This window comes from Stegastes partitus, unplaced genomic scaffold, assembly GCF_000690725.1.
Source record: "Stegastes partitus isolate 25-593 unplaced genomic scaffold, Stegastes_partitus-1.0.2 Scaffold1299, whole genome shotgun sequence".
NCBI classification, from domain to species: domain Eukaryota; kingdom Metazoa; phylum Chordata; class Actinopteri; family Pomacentridae; genus Stegastes; species Stegastes partitus.
The window spans coordinates 102,911-116,763 of NW_007579030.1; the positions used below are offsets into that span (position 1 = coordinate 102,911).

At 44.7% G+C, this 13,853-nt stretch overlaps 1 protein-coding gene across 2 annotated transcripts in view; it reads right to left on the reverse strand.

The window, feature by feature from the left end:
- Positions 1-10,975, reverse strand: part of wasf1 (WASP family member 1) — a 70,404-nt gene extending 59,429 nt beyond the window's left edge. For both annotated transcript variants that reach the window (XM_008298250.1, XM_008298248.1), the window contains exon 1: positions 10,631-10,975. The gene's annotated coding sequence lies outside the window, so the exon portion shown is untranslated. The remainder of the gene's footprint in view (positions 1-10,630) is intronic.
- Positions 10,976-13,853: the final 2,878 nt, after the last annotated feature.

The window sequence follows — 13,853 nt, forward strand, 5'->3', positions numbered from 1 at the left end:
GAAACCATCGAGCCAGAATCTAGGCATGAGACCCACTGCCTGTACCCTGAAAACCAACACTGGCAGGGGAGTGTCGATTACACCCCAACAACAGATTAAACAACCCATTCACAAGTCTTCAGTGAACTCAGTGGGGCTTGGCAGCAACTGAAGGGGCGGATGTGTGAGGAGGAGAGACAAGAGGGAAAGCAGGCAGGATTTGTGGGATAAATTGCACCGATCAGACAGTGCCCAGGGCAGCTGTGCAAACCTCTCAAAGCTGTCTCTTGAGTTTGTGTGCAATGTCACAGTCTGTATCTGTGCAGGGGAGATGATTCTGGGAATGAAGTGCCTGCAGACCACGAGAGTGATGGTTAGCGAAGGTGCCCTTGCTGTGGGGAGGCCCGAGGCGGTGCCAGTTGGTACAGAACAGCAGGCCTGACCACTGGAATGACACCAAGTGCTGGTTTGATCGAGTCTTGACTGATTCAGCCACACTTAGCTAACTAGAACTTTTTCTAATGACACAGTGCGGGCACGAGCAAGCACGTCATGAGCTGTACTCTAACATTACTGTAGCACGGCGAACCTGGATCGGTATCCTGATCTTTGGTGAGTAGGCGTTGCTATCAGGGGCAGAAAAAAATAACTATTGATATCTATGTTTAACTAGAGTTTAACCAACTGGATGAATGAACATGTTACAAAGAAGAGAGAGACACAGAAAGCATGCACATGTGGAGGAAGTGTGCATATCTATAGTGCCATCAAAAAGTTTGGGGACGGCTCATGTTGCACAGAACGCATCACGGTCACACGTGCATTCACCAGGAATGAGTCGGCCATGATGGGATTGTCATGGCAGAGTTCTACCGCAACATCTTGAGGCATATGAGGGAGAACATTTGGCCCAAATGACCTGAACTGTAGTGTGATTATGCACACGGTTTCTAATTATTGCTCACCACTCACTCCACTCTGTATGTTTGGCTCCGTGTGACGTCGTCGTCAAAATGAAATTATAGTTGAAAAAATGCCATTTTGGCACAATTAAGTAGATTCAGTGCCTGCTGCAGACAGTGCTTGACGTGCTGGCAAGTAGAAGTGATATAAGTGGAGCATAAGGAGACTTCTGAGGGTGATGATGATCACATTTACATCAGGTGTGGCTTTAGATTTTTATTGGCTCAATGTATGCATTGTCTGATGACATTCACAGACAGACAGGTGAAACTGAAACCTTTATCTGCTAAATATTGAATTCAATTGTATTCCTTGGGTGTATCAGTGAACAAGACACAACTACACTTTGTTAAAAGTAAGAGGCAGGGCTCTGTGATGGACTGGTCCAGTGTGGGTCAAACCAGAGTCCCATGCCGGTTGTGTATTGGTCGGGGTTATTCATTTAAAGATTAACGCCGTAAAAGTGCCAGTATTGTGTCAAAAGTAAATCTTAACTTCAGAAACATCTTTAAATCTGGAGTAAAACGTGCACCACTGCCAAACACTGGACATCACATTCTGGTGCTAACGCTTCTCAAACACCAGCATGGCCACACACCAGCTGAAGGCGATAAGCAGGTTGGTCGCTGTCCTCGGGGCCTTTTTCCATCTTTAGAAACATTTGCACAGCAGGGGTCAGGAGGTCAGCTCCAGGCATTGTGTGACCTGTGTCTCCTGACATCTTATCCCCCCACACACACCACCATCTACCTCGTGCACCCACACTTGTCCTAAAAAGCTGTGCTTAAAACAATCCCCCTGCAAGGCAAAGCGGTGAGTGAACGTTCTCTGCATGCAAATGGAGAACAACCCGGGGCGGAGGAAAGGATGAATCTCTACAGAGCAAAGAGGGGCTAAAGGAGGCAAAATGTGCTCCAACAGGCCTGTACTAAGTGTACAGTAGAAGAAAGAGTCAATTAAGGCTTCGGCCATTCAGTCACTCTGCTGTTATATTGAATAATGATGAAGACACTGATTGGCCATGCCTGCCAGACAGTTTATCCGAGCAGCAGAAAAAAGATTTTTAGACTGTGGCAGACTGTTACTTAAGGTGTCTGGATGATTCAATTCGCTATATTTAGATGGCGACTGAGTCCAGAGGATCACAACTGAGACAACACAGTCTTCTATCCTCACAGCTGACACACACAGACTCCACTGATCCTCATCGTTCTGATCATTAGATCAGGCCCAATACAGTCTGTAGAAAAGGCAATACAGGTGACAACGGGACAGAGAGGATGGAGACAAAGCACCTTTTGGTCCCTTTTCCTTTCGGCTTTCACCAGGCATTGTGTGGCTCTCTGCTTGTCTCCAATCCACACATCTTGAAAGGGAAGCAAAATCCAATTCTTCCTGCAGGTAGAAAGTCTCTCACTTGTGTATTCTCTCCCCTCGGTCGCCTCTGTTCCCCCCCTTCCCTCTTATCAGTGGGCATATTTCAAGCCCTGAGTCTTCCCTTCAGCATTAAGTGAGGACGGTGGTGTGTGTTTGCGAGTACAAATGCACAAGTAACAACACAAGAGAGAGAGACAGAATCCATAGCAGCTGTTATCTCTGCTCCCACACCGTTCTTTGTTATCTATCACGGTCAGTCAGACGTTGGCTTGTCTGCCGTCCCCCTCATCACAGCTCCCATGACAGAGTGTGTGAGGATATCTGAGTCACCGTGCCCTTGTCAATCACAGCCGCCACTGCATCCTTCTACAACCTAAAGCGCTCTCGGTCCTGCTGCAATTAGATAAACACCTACTCAGCTGGCTCGCCGTCCACCTCTTCCTATCCTCCACACAATGAGAGCTCCTTCACTTCAGATCCTGTCAGGACTCGCATCTCTTCACGCCTGGTTCTTCTCATACCAAAAACCACTGAGATCTTCTGTTTATTCTGTCTCTTCATGAAGCACAGTTTGTGGATGTGGCATGTAATGAGCTAAACGAACACCAGGAATGTTTCTGGTGTCATCACTCAGCTATCACCAGGATCTGATTTCATTTGGACATCCACACAAAACACAGCGATGTCATGAACAGGCTAAAAGCTGAGAGGTTTGTAGACGCTACACACAGGATAGAAACAGCTCAACAGGTGAGGCAGCAAGGCCAGTTACGCTTCCTGACATATAGATCAAATTTTTTTATTAGAGATCTTGGATGAAATTAAAAAGGTATTATTGTTGTGCTGCATTATTCAAATGTTTAATGCAACAACTGCTTCCTTTCTTTCCCTTTACTTGCCTTTCCTTGAACTCACTGTAAATTTACATATAAAAATAATAATAATAACAATCTGGCAAATCCTTCAAACATGGCCGCCGTCCAGCTGAGACATAATGCTGACCGCAAACCTGAGAGTCATCATCGGCCTCGTTGAAAGCAGCCAGCAGCACTAAGTGTGCAGCTCAGGTTGATGTAAAGTGGGACACAGGAAGGAGAGGAATATACAGCTATGCGAGCAACAGAGAGGAGAGGAGAGGAGTGAGACAGGGAAAAAAAGAAAGCGATGGGAAGAATAAACACGCAGAAAGGCTTGTAAAGAATAATGTAGAGTGAGACAGATGGGGGAGAGAAGCTCTGCAGCAGTCCCAGCAGTGAAGCCAGGCCTGTCTGTCAACACCTATCTGTCCTCCTGAGGCTTCACTACGCAAACCAGGCTCCTGCCTCCAGTTACCACTAACATTTATATAACCACACACACACACACACACACACACAACAGTGGAATGACTCTTTGACCTTATCCTACACTTCAGGATGGACCCATGTGGGCTGCTGGCTTCAGGAGGACGGTTCTCCTCCAGGCAGCTCACGCCACGCTTGTTTAACACTGGTCTGGCATTTAACCAGCTGTAGGGCTGATTAAGCAAACACAGACCTTTGCAATATGGAGTTCTTTGGTGTACAGCCTGGATGGCATTTTGCTTCATATCTCCTCTGCCATTCCCTGCTCCTCGCAAAGTGGGTGTTGGGACTGATTAAAAATGGAAAGATCAGAGAGAACTGCTATATAACCGTCCACCCTTTTTCCTTTTGCCGTGCTCGTTTGCTGGGGTCAGGTCGATTCACCTTTATTTATATACAGTTGACCCAAAGTGCTTTTTATTCCAAACAAATGATTAATTATGACAAGATGACCACATGAGCTGGTTCACAGCAGGATGTAAACAAGCTCTCAATAGCAGTAGCTGCCAAACAACTGCCTGCTGCGACTGCGGTCCACATCGCCGTGGTGCGTTTGTGTGTCACGTACACGCTTGTGTGATTGCTTGACCACCACCCTATTGAATTTAACTTTACAACTCGTATTAAAAAAGGGTCGATAAGGAAGCTGGCGAGCGTCCAAAATCTGGGGACATAAATTCCGGCTGCAACAAAAACAATATCATAACGTGTCTTTCTCGGCTCCACACTTCAGGGTTGAGAAAGCACATCTGTAGCACATAGTCAGGGCCGGATTTACAAAAGTCTTTTTCTCTTTGCTTCAGATTCCATTTCAGATTCTGCCTCGAGAGATGTCCGTGTTATTTATCAAACTGGTGCACCAGCCAAAACACCTGTCATCCGGGCTGTACTTTGAATGCAGCCGGTGAAGTGAACCTTTCTCCTAATGCACTGAGGGTAGAAAAGAAAAAAAAGAAAAAAGGAAAAATGAAAAACACAAAGCAACAACCAATCATGGTAGTTAAGGTTTTCAGCTGCAATCATATCCTGCTGCTTGTGCGACAACGTGTGTGGTCAGAATTCAGCCTTAAATCGTTCATTTAAAGTGCAGAAAAGATGACAGATCTTCGAGTGCAATATTTGTCGCGTTCGACTGTTGGTGGTATGCGATGAAAGTGTCGTCGACAGACCAAGTAAATGGGAATGCAAATGCACGAGTGAAGTGATGGAGTAAGACAGCGATGGAGCCGCCAACCAGCCGGGCACGACCACATAAACACCATCAATATTTCTCTCTCGCAGAATAAGGAAAGCATCTCCTGCCGTGGTAAATGTTCTACGACAATCTACCATTCACATCAATGCAATAATAATAATGAAGATTTCTGCTAAACTCACACGTGCTTTTTGCCACAGTCTTATTCACATGCAGGGTTCTCGGCCCGTTCTGCGTTCCCACAGCCAGCAGCGCCGCGGTGAGCGGCTGTGTCAAGAAGATGACGGTTCACAGCTCCAGCTCGCCGGCTAGCTGGCTGACTGGCTGCACTCTGACCTCCAAGGCAGTGAATCACATTAACACATCCGCCATCTTGTGGTCCAGTCAACATGAAAAACAAAAAGATGCAGCAGTGTGATCTCGTGCATGATACACAAGCATTCAGCCGTGAGCACCAACGCACGCCGATCACCGCCGCTCCAGATCAAGGACAAAGACGCGACGCCTATGGACGCTGTCAGAGTCCAGAAACATGACGGTCATCTGCATCTCTTTATCATTGCTAATGTATAGGAGTGCTAATAATTTCCTCTCTTACATAAGAGCGGCCTGACACACTATAAATGACAGTTATGTAAGGAGCTGCTGCGTATTTCCCATAGCTAGTATGAGATGACTTGCTTTGCTTTATCATCTTGTCATTTCAACAAACACCCACCACCTCTGTGTCTCTACGTTACCACTGACTGTATCCTGAGCAGGTGTGTCTGTCACCTGTTAGACTTTCCTAACCTCCACCTGACCCCTGTTCTGGAGCTATCTGATCAGCTGATAGAATGTCTGCATGATAAGCATCGATAACGCCGATCGGCTGGTTGCTCAGTACGACGGTTTGGGGCAGGTTGTCTTGCAGAGGATTGAAGTGAATTTGGCATTTCCTGCTCGCTATCAAAGACAAAGGAAAGGCGAGCTTGCCTCCACTTCCGTGAGTAAATTTCACAGCCTCTGCTGGGCTTCCATCCAGCACAAATCAGACGAGCCTTGTGCTTGGGCCTCATGCAAATCCAGAGCAGAGCTGGATCCTTGCTGTGAGCTGTAAATGAACAGCCAAATATTGGCTCCTAATTTAAGGCTGCAGTTGACGGTGTGCACAGGCGCTCCCTGCTGCGAAGCCGTGGACAAACGCACTGGGAAACCAAAATGCTACTTCCCCTGTTGCTCTCCTTTTCTTTCTCATCCCATTCTTCTGATCCCTTTAGCATCTTTTAACAAGCTGTAGTGGCGCTCTTGTCCTCTTTTTTTGTGGTTTTTAGACAGTTTATACTCAGCAAGCATGACAAAGAAGATAAGAGAAGGGCTATAAACTAAAGAAACGATGCAGTACATAATGTACCAACAAACAGCCCACTGCTTCTTTTATTTTCTGTCATTCTTGCCTCTAATCCTTCAGCGTCTTTCCCTCCTCTACCTCCTTCCTCGTGCTCTCACCTCGCACAAGGCGAAGAACAGAGAAGAAAAAAAACCACCGCTTGTGAAAAATCCTGATGAAAATTCAGCACGTCTGTAATTGAATACAGACATCCGAGTCCTGACAAGAGGGATTCAAGATGTGGATGTGATAAACGTGCCTCGCCTCCCATTTTTCCAGCCTCCCATCAATCACGACACATGACCACAGTGACCGGGGCGTCCGTCGGCCGTTCCGGCTTAACGAGAACCAATCGGTAAAGAGCGGAAAGAGAGCAGAGAAGAAGAAGATTTACAAAGACAAGATGCTGTTGTGCTGCCCCATCGTGACGGAGTTAACTACTTCGGTCAACTTTGAATATTCAAATCCAAACACAGGCAGCTGCAGAAACCATTTAGGAGTCAGCATTTAGACCCAATGATAAACACAGAAAAGAGCAAGTACACTACAGTTCAGCTAGTTTGCTCATTACAAACACCCTGACCATGGACATACACATAAATAGCTGTACATGCTACCTGTGCATGGCTCCAGATCAGATCAAGGCTGCACTGTGCTGAATAAAAGGTATCAGACTACATTTGCCATCCAAATGTACACATGACACCATAGGAGTGGCCTCAACGCCCCATAGTTTACTCCATTGTGTCGCTCATTTTGGCTTTCAGCTGGCAGCATAAGCCAGGTCAGTCACAGGACACCACGATGCTTCATTTCCCAAATACCTAGCTATTACTGAAAGACCAGTCGTCAGGGATCCTTTATGCAGGATACAGCGCGGAGTCCTCAGAGGCAGAGGAGGAGGTTAACAGGATATTCTAAGCCTAATATTGCAGGGCCTCCAACCCTTTCCTTGTTATCAGCTCGGTACCATAGACTGTTAAGACACTAAAGTTCTCTGCTTAAACAAATAAATTTATTTTTCAAGCTGGAGAGCGTGAGCGTACCCTTTCTACTCCCCAAGCTGCAGCTGACAGATATGAAATGCAGCTAGACTCAACTGTATAAAAGCAAGCCAAATCCTTTCTAAAACTCATCAGAGCCTTGAGCGATGTGCTGAGTGACAGAACTCTCGTATTTAAACACAGCAGCTGTGGTCGGACTCGTTGGCAGCATCTCAGTGAGTCTGGACCTGCTGTACACGTACACGAAGGCAGAGAGACTGAAAAAGATGCGAGAACAAGTGATTGAATAGAGACGGGAAATAACTCCTCGTGTTTACTTTCCACTTGAGACAGAGAGAGAGGGAGGACAGACATGATAGTGGGGAAAGAAAAAGATGCAGAGATGAGGAAAATGATAAGGTGAAATAAAGGTGATGGAACGCTGCAAGAAGAGCGAGAAGAAATGGTTTCTGTATGATACTGTACAGCTGTTTAAGTGGTAAATATTGATTTTTAGGCGAGAGATCAAGTTATGGTGCTCTGTGACTAAATATCTACGCTTCTCATAAAGTGTTTAAGGCTCTAAGAAGTCGCGGATTTCATTTTCCTCTCCGTTATAATTAACTTTGAAATACTTTTTATTTCAGATATCGTCTCCTGCCCTTGTTCCAGAGCAAGATAAGGCCAAAGAATTAAGTGTTAGGATAAGGCAGGCTGTGACTATTCCTGGAGCTGTAGGGGGGGGGAGTACTGGAACATACAAAAACAAACAAGAGAATGAGGACAGTATCCCATAACCAAAAAGCAGGTTAAAAAAAGAGGTTTAAGAAACACAGACACACAAACTCCTGGGAAGTGGTGGAGGCAGTGGCAGTGAGACACAAGGAGCACCAGTCAGACGGGCTACACTGTGCACTGGTGTCTCTCTGTCAGACCGGCTGAGAGCGTGGACAGAAGCAGCATTATGGAGCTGTGGGCCTGGCCAAGAGGAGGAACAATAGCTCCTGTGTGCCGGACCCTGCGGAGCATCCTAACAGCTGGGAGATAGGAGGTCCGTCTGTGGTCCACTAAATGGCACGTAAATGGCCGTTGCACGTTGCGCACACACACACACACATTAATTTTCGCTCTCTCTGCTTTTCCCAGAATCCCTGGCCCTACTTCCTCCCACCTCCTCTTGCCAGGCAGGCATCATTCATTTCACTCTCATCTTTTTATCCTCCTCTCGCTCTCTGCACGCTCTTTCATTATGCCCTGTGTTATTCTGTGTCCTCCTATCACCCCTCTCCAACTCGGAGGAGAAAGACAAAAGAGGAAAAAAAGAGAAAGAGAGATATTCTTCTTGTGAGCATGAGAAAGCCAGAGACTGGCAGAGGATCAGAGTAATGTCAACAAATAAGAGAGGTCCAAAAGCCTCCACAGGAGGCATGCCAAAGCTGTTCCATCACGAGGGCCTTTGAAACACACAAAAAAACATGAGAAGAGCAAACTGTGCAGGAATGTCATCCCTCGCAGCAAAAAAAAAAGTTCACCAGCAGCCTCAGATAAAATGGCAATATGTTCAGTTTTATTCTGGGAGGCAGGACCATTAAAGAACAGGTAAATCCTAGAAGCACCATTCACACAGAGTTGTGCATCAAACAGCAGGTTATTCTGCAAGACTCTTTTAAAATTGTCACCTGTGTTTAATCCTTTTGTTCAAAAACACCACGTACAGAGACACAAAGCCTCAGACAGAACAGCACCGGTGATCCTGGACCACAGCAGGCCTCCTTCAGCACACATCCACTTAGAGCAGAGCGTGGGTGAATTTGATCACCGCTTCTGTAAATGTCATTTTAGGGAGAGGCAGTAGATTGTGTCTTGAAACCGACTTTAAATCCGGCCAATACGGCAAACGCTCTACGCACATATACGGTCCCCTGTGAGCGGCGGTGAAACCCAGTCTATAGCTTCTGCTCAGTCATGTGATAGCCTGGATTCCACTGCTGGGCTGATAAACTTAACAGCTGCAAAAGGCCCTCGGACTATTTTGTCAAAGGAGTCACGGGTGCGTTCACACACAGTCACCTATGTGTTTTCCACACGACTTCTTAAAATGATGTCCACTCATCAAGGCTCATCTGCACCAAATCTGTAGAATCTGAATTAAGAATCTTATCTAACTTCTGGACGCATTTCGGTGTAAATAAACAAGTCGATCATTTTAGCTTCAACCGTTTCTCTCTTGTGGGACAATAAAGAGCCGATCTGAGGGTAATACTTTAACCTCATCCGGCTGTTAAAGAAGCCAAATCCTACATCTGTTTGTGTCTCCCGTGCATGATCATTACATCTGAATGTGATTTTAATACATCAGAGGCGGTTCCACTCATCCGCTGTCACAAGCAGCAGGCACAGCAGCTTGCATAGACTTTTTATCAATGGCTCTGCAGCCAAGGTAATTCATTCATCAGCAACCAAAGATCTGAACAAAAAAAATACAAATTCACTACAGGCTGTTCTTACTTTACTACTGCATTTAAAGACACAAGTCAGGAAATATGCTGCTCTGAAGAGTTACCTTGCAGCATCCCCAAGTGCATTGCAGAAAACATGGTCCCTGTAATGTACTGTAGGCCACCACACACACTTCCATCATCATGCATCATGCAAATAACATCCCCAAGTTGTCCCCACGCACACAGCAACTGCACAACACGCTGCTCCTCATGCCCACTTCTTTTTTTTTCTTGTTGCACTTGAAGTAGTACAAAGAAGGTTTCGGATTTCACAGAGCATGATTTTCACTGGGGCTGAAGGCTACCATCCCCCCATGACTGCAAACCAAGCTGGCTGGAACAGACCCCAGCCCCTTATCCTCCGCTCAGCAAGTCAGTGAAGCGGGTTCATGTGCCAGCGGTTCATCCGCACCGGAGCGACCTGAAACTCTCACCCAGACAGCGACGAATAAAGCAAAAAAGCAGCGATGTTTTGTTTTTTTAAAAATCCCGTTACATAAATGGTGGGGCCACCGTGAACCTTTGCTCTCCCAGCATGAGACCCTGCATGTGTCAGGACGCTGCAGCGGGAGCTCATGCAGATGTGGAAGCTGCAGGGTTGTTTTTTTTTTTCCACTCAGCAGTCCCGTTATGAATTTGTCCTTTTATGTAATTATAAAGACCAAAATGACTGCCACTTTTAAAAAAAAATTAGAATTCTGCCCACTTTGGAGTTGATCGTCCCCTGTACACCGGGTTACTGTGGGGATCAGTGATGGCCAGGCAGGCTTGGATTACCAGAACCGCTACCAGTGCAGCAGCAGCAGCAGCTCGGTGAGCGCTGCTTCAGGCTCCAACTTGGGCAGAGATGCAACACTAAAGTCGCAAGTTAAATACAAGCCTGCAGTAAACAGTGATAGAATTATTATTTTTATATTTACCTGATACGTTTTGCTAAAATCCCTCTTATTTCCTTCCCATCCTCAGTGAGCAGCAGAGCGTGCCACCGTGTCCGACAATTTAAATCCCCGGCTCGGCTCCATGGCTGTTGCTCCGCCGCTGATATCAAACGCACTCCTGCTGGAAGAGGCGGCGACGGAGGAGAACCCAGCCGCTGCTTCTTCCGAAGGGATTCTCCGCGAAGATGTCGGTCGGAAACGGGGTCCAATCTGCTCCGGTTTGGACGACAACAGGTTTCGTAAGAGTAAAAACACGCGTCGGTTTCGCGCACGGCCGACGTGGGTTTATTTTCCCGGAGTAACGGCAGCGACGAGACGGTAATTCGCGGTGAGACGTCCCCCGCCGCCCTCGCCGATAATGGTACGCGCCACTCTATTGTTGGGGCGCGAGAGAGCGTCCCATGCTGATGTGTACCGCTCGTGGGAGGCTCGCGGACAGCGTGTGCGCGTCGCTGCATTGGCTCCTTATCGAGGACCGTCACGTTGCGCGGACCAATCGATTGCAAGGAAGGACGTCGATTTGATTATTTCAGCACGCTCTGTACATAAAAATTAAAATAACAATCACATGATTATACAATCAATCGATCTGCAGTGAGATGATTTAATAACATCATATTGGTTTCATTAAAAATTAATATGGGAATAAATTGTACAGTTGTCCTGACCACTAGATGTAGTCACTTTTAATTTCAGGTATTGTCTCAGTGTTGGTAGCTGTCCTGTCAATCTTTAAATAAAATTGAAATCGTATTCCTGGTCTTAGGAAATCAGGAATAACAAAAAAAAATAAATAAAATGAATATGTGCAAGTTGAAGTATTTCAATGATATATGTTGACAGAACAAAACTGTGCTTTTTATTTTAAAAAATATATATGAAAATATATACTTGTAAGGGGGACACGCCCACAATCATTTTCAATACTCTCTGTAATCTACATTTTTAATAAATGAAGTTCATCATCATCATCATCATCATCATACAATTTTATAATAACTAACTAGCAGTAAAAAATAAAAAGTGAGTTTATGTCAAACTAATAATTTTGTGCTATGCTAGTATGCTGTAGGGCTAGCTAGCTTAAATTCCTCACTGCTGTTGGCTACACATCCCTGATAACTGGGGATCCACATTGTTTTTATGTCAGGAATTTAGAAAAGAAAGTTATGAAGCTTTAAATAATTGAAAATAATCAAGCCATCTTAATTTTTTTTTTTTAAAAACATCGCAAAGTAATTCTATGTATGTTAGCGAACATTTGTGTTGCAGGTAAATTCAGAGCGACATAATTGGTCATAATATATATCAATCATCCCTTTTATACTTACATTTATCTATCATATTGTTATTTATCTAGCACACTTATATCACCTGCAGCATATTCTATTTATATATGCGTTTATTCCATGGTGATATATCATACTGTATCTGCCAATGCTGCATATACTATACACTGTACTTACATATCTTGGATATTTATATATCTTGCATACTCACATGTATACTGTTAATACTGCTCATACTATATATATATAAGCACTGAAAGCTACTTCACTAAATCATTTTACATCTGGCTGCACTTTTATCATTACTCCTTAACTGCATTTCATTGTTTTAGTACAATTACAGTTGAGTTGAATCTAATATAATTTATTAAAATAAAACATTATTCATGTGTTCATAAATGTATTTAAGTCAATTAAAGCACTTGGCTAAGGGTCAGGAAAGATGGTGACAACTTTATCAGTGACTTCTAAATGGGACCAGTTTATAACAAAGCATTGTCTCTTCAGACGTGTGCTTTATTTGATCAATCATTATCGATGTTCAGCAAACTTTGGGCCATGACTGCACTGAACTGACTGACCTTAAAAGATCAACAAGATACTTGTCAGCAGATTAAGTCCGTCAGCTGACAGTCAAGAGAGGTGGAAGAATGACTTCAGTGGGCTAGAGACAAAAACACAGCAGCTTGTGCCGTCCTTTGGGTGTGGTAACACAAAGAAACTGTGTAATTATGGTTGCAGTCACCACAGGTGTGCAACACTAAGTACCAGCATCATTCTCACTCTGCTGTCTCTCGGGGCACCACATAATAAATACAATGCAGGAAACCAAAAACAGCCAAGCCTTGTCACAGGCTGTTACAAAACCCTTTCTCAGGTGAAGATGGTGTAGACAAAGGAGGATCAAATCCACAACAGGAAACAGTTAGATCAACATTAGCCAGTGAGATTAAACACAAACACAGATGCACTCAAGCAGTAGCAATATAAATCTGCAGTATCTCCAATGGGGGAAATCACGTTTAGCTCACTGAAAGGGACTGTTACAGGGAAATAACTCAGCTGATAATCAACTCAAGGAGACGGAAAAAAAAACATCTTAATTTGCAACACGTAATATTTTAGGAGAGGTGAAAGGTCAAGATCTTCAGTGAGACCAGGGAAAGTGGTGGCCTTAAGAACATCGATCCAATAAGCCTCTCTTTGTTTGAAGGGTTTGATTTTATTCCCACTCCTGGCATCAAAGCTATTTCCTTCAATACCTGACACTCTTAGAGTTGCATCATTCCCATGCTGTAGTTCCACGTTGTGTTTGGCCATAGGATAGTTCAAATTCCCAGCGCAAATAGCACACCTATGTTTGGCCGCTGTTCCTTTAAATAGTCTCCGTTTAGTGAAGCCTGCGTAGAAACAGCTACAAATGCATTCAAGTTGGTGCACAACACGGGTAGTGTTGCAAGCCATGATACTGGTGATAAGATCTCAACATTTTCTTTTCACACTCCCCTTGGTAAATGGTAAATATACACTTACAATGTGTTTCTTATTCACCCATTCAGACACACATTCATACACCAATGGCAAGAGAGCTGCCATGCAAGGTGCTGCCTGCCGTCGGGAGCAACTTCGGGTTCAGTGTCTTGCCCGAGGACACTTTGACTGTGGAGGGGCTGGGGATCAAACTGCCAACCTTGCGATTAGAGGACAACCTGCTCTACCACCTGAGCCACAGCTGCCTCAGTGTCTGGACTTGTATTGTTTATGGATTTTTTTTTATATTATAAAATGCCTCCATCCTCCTTAATAATTATTCCAAATATTTGTTTGATTAAAGCATCCATTTTTACATATAAAATTCCAGTTTAGTTACGTTTAAATGTCAAAAAAACAACAACAACTGACTTTTATCTATAGTG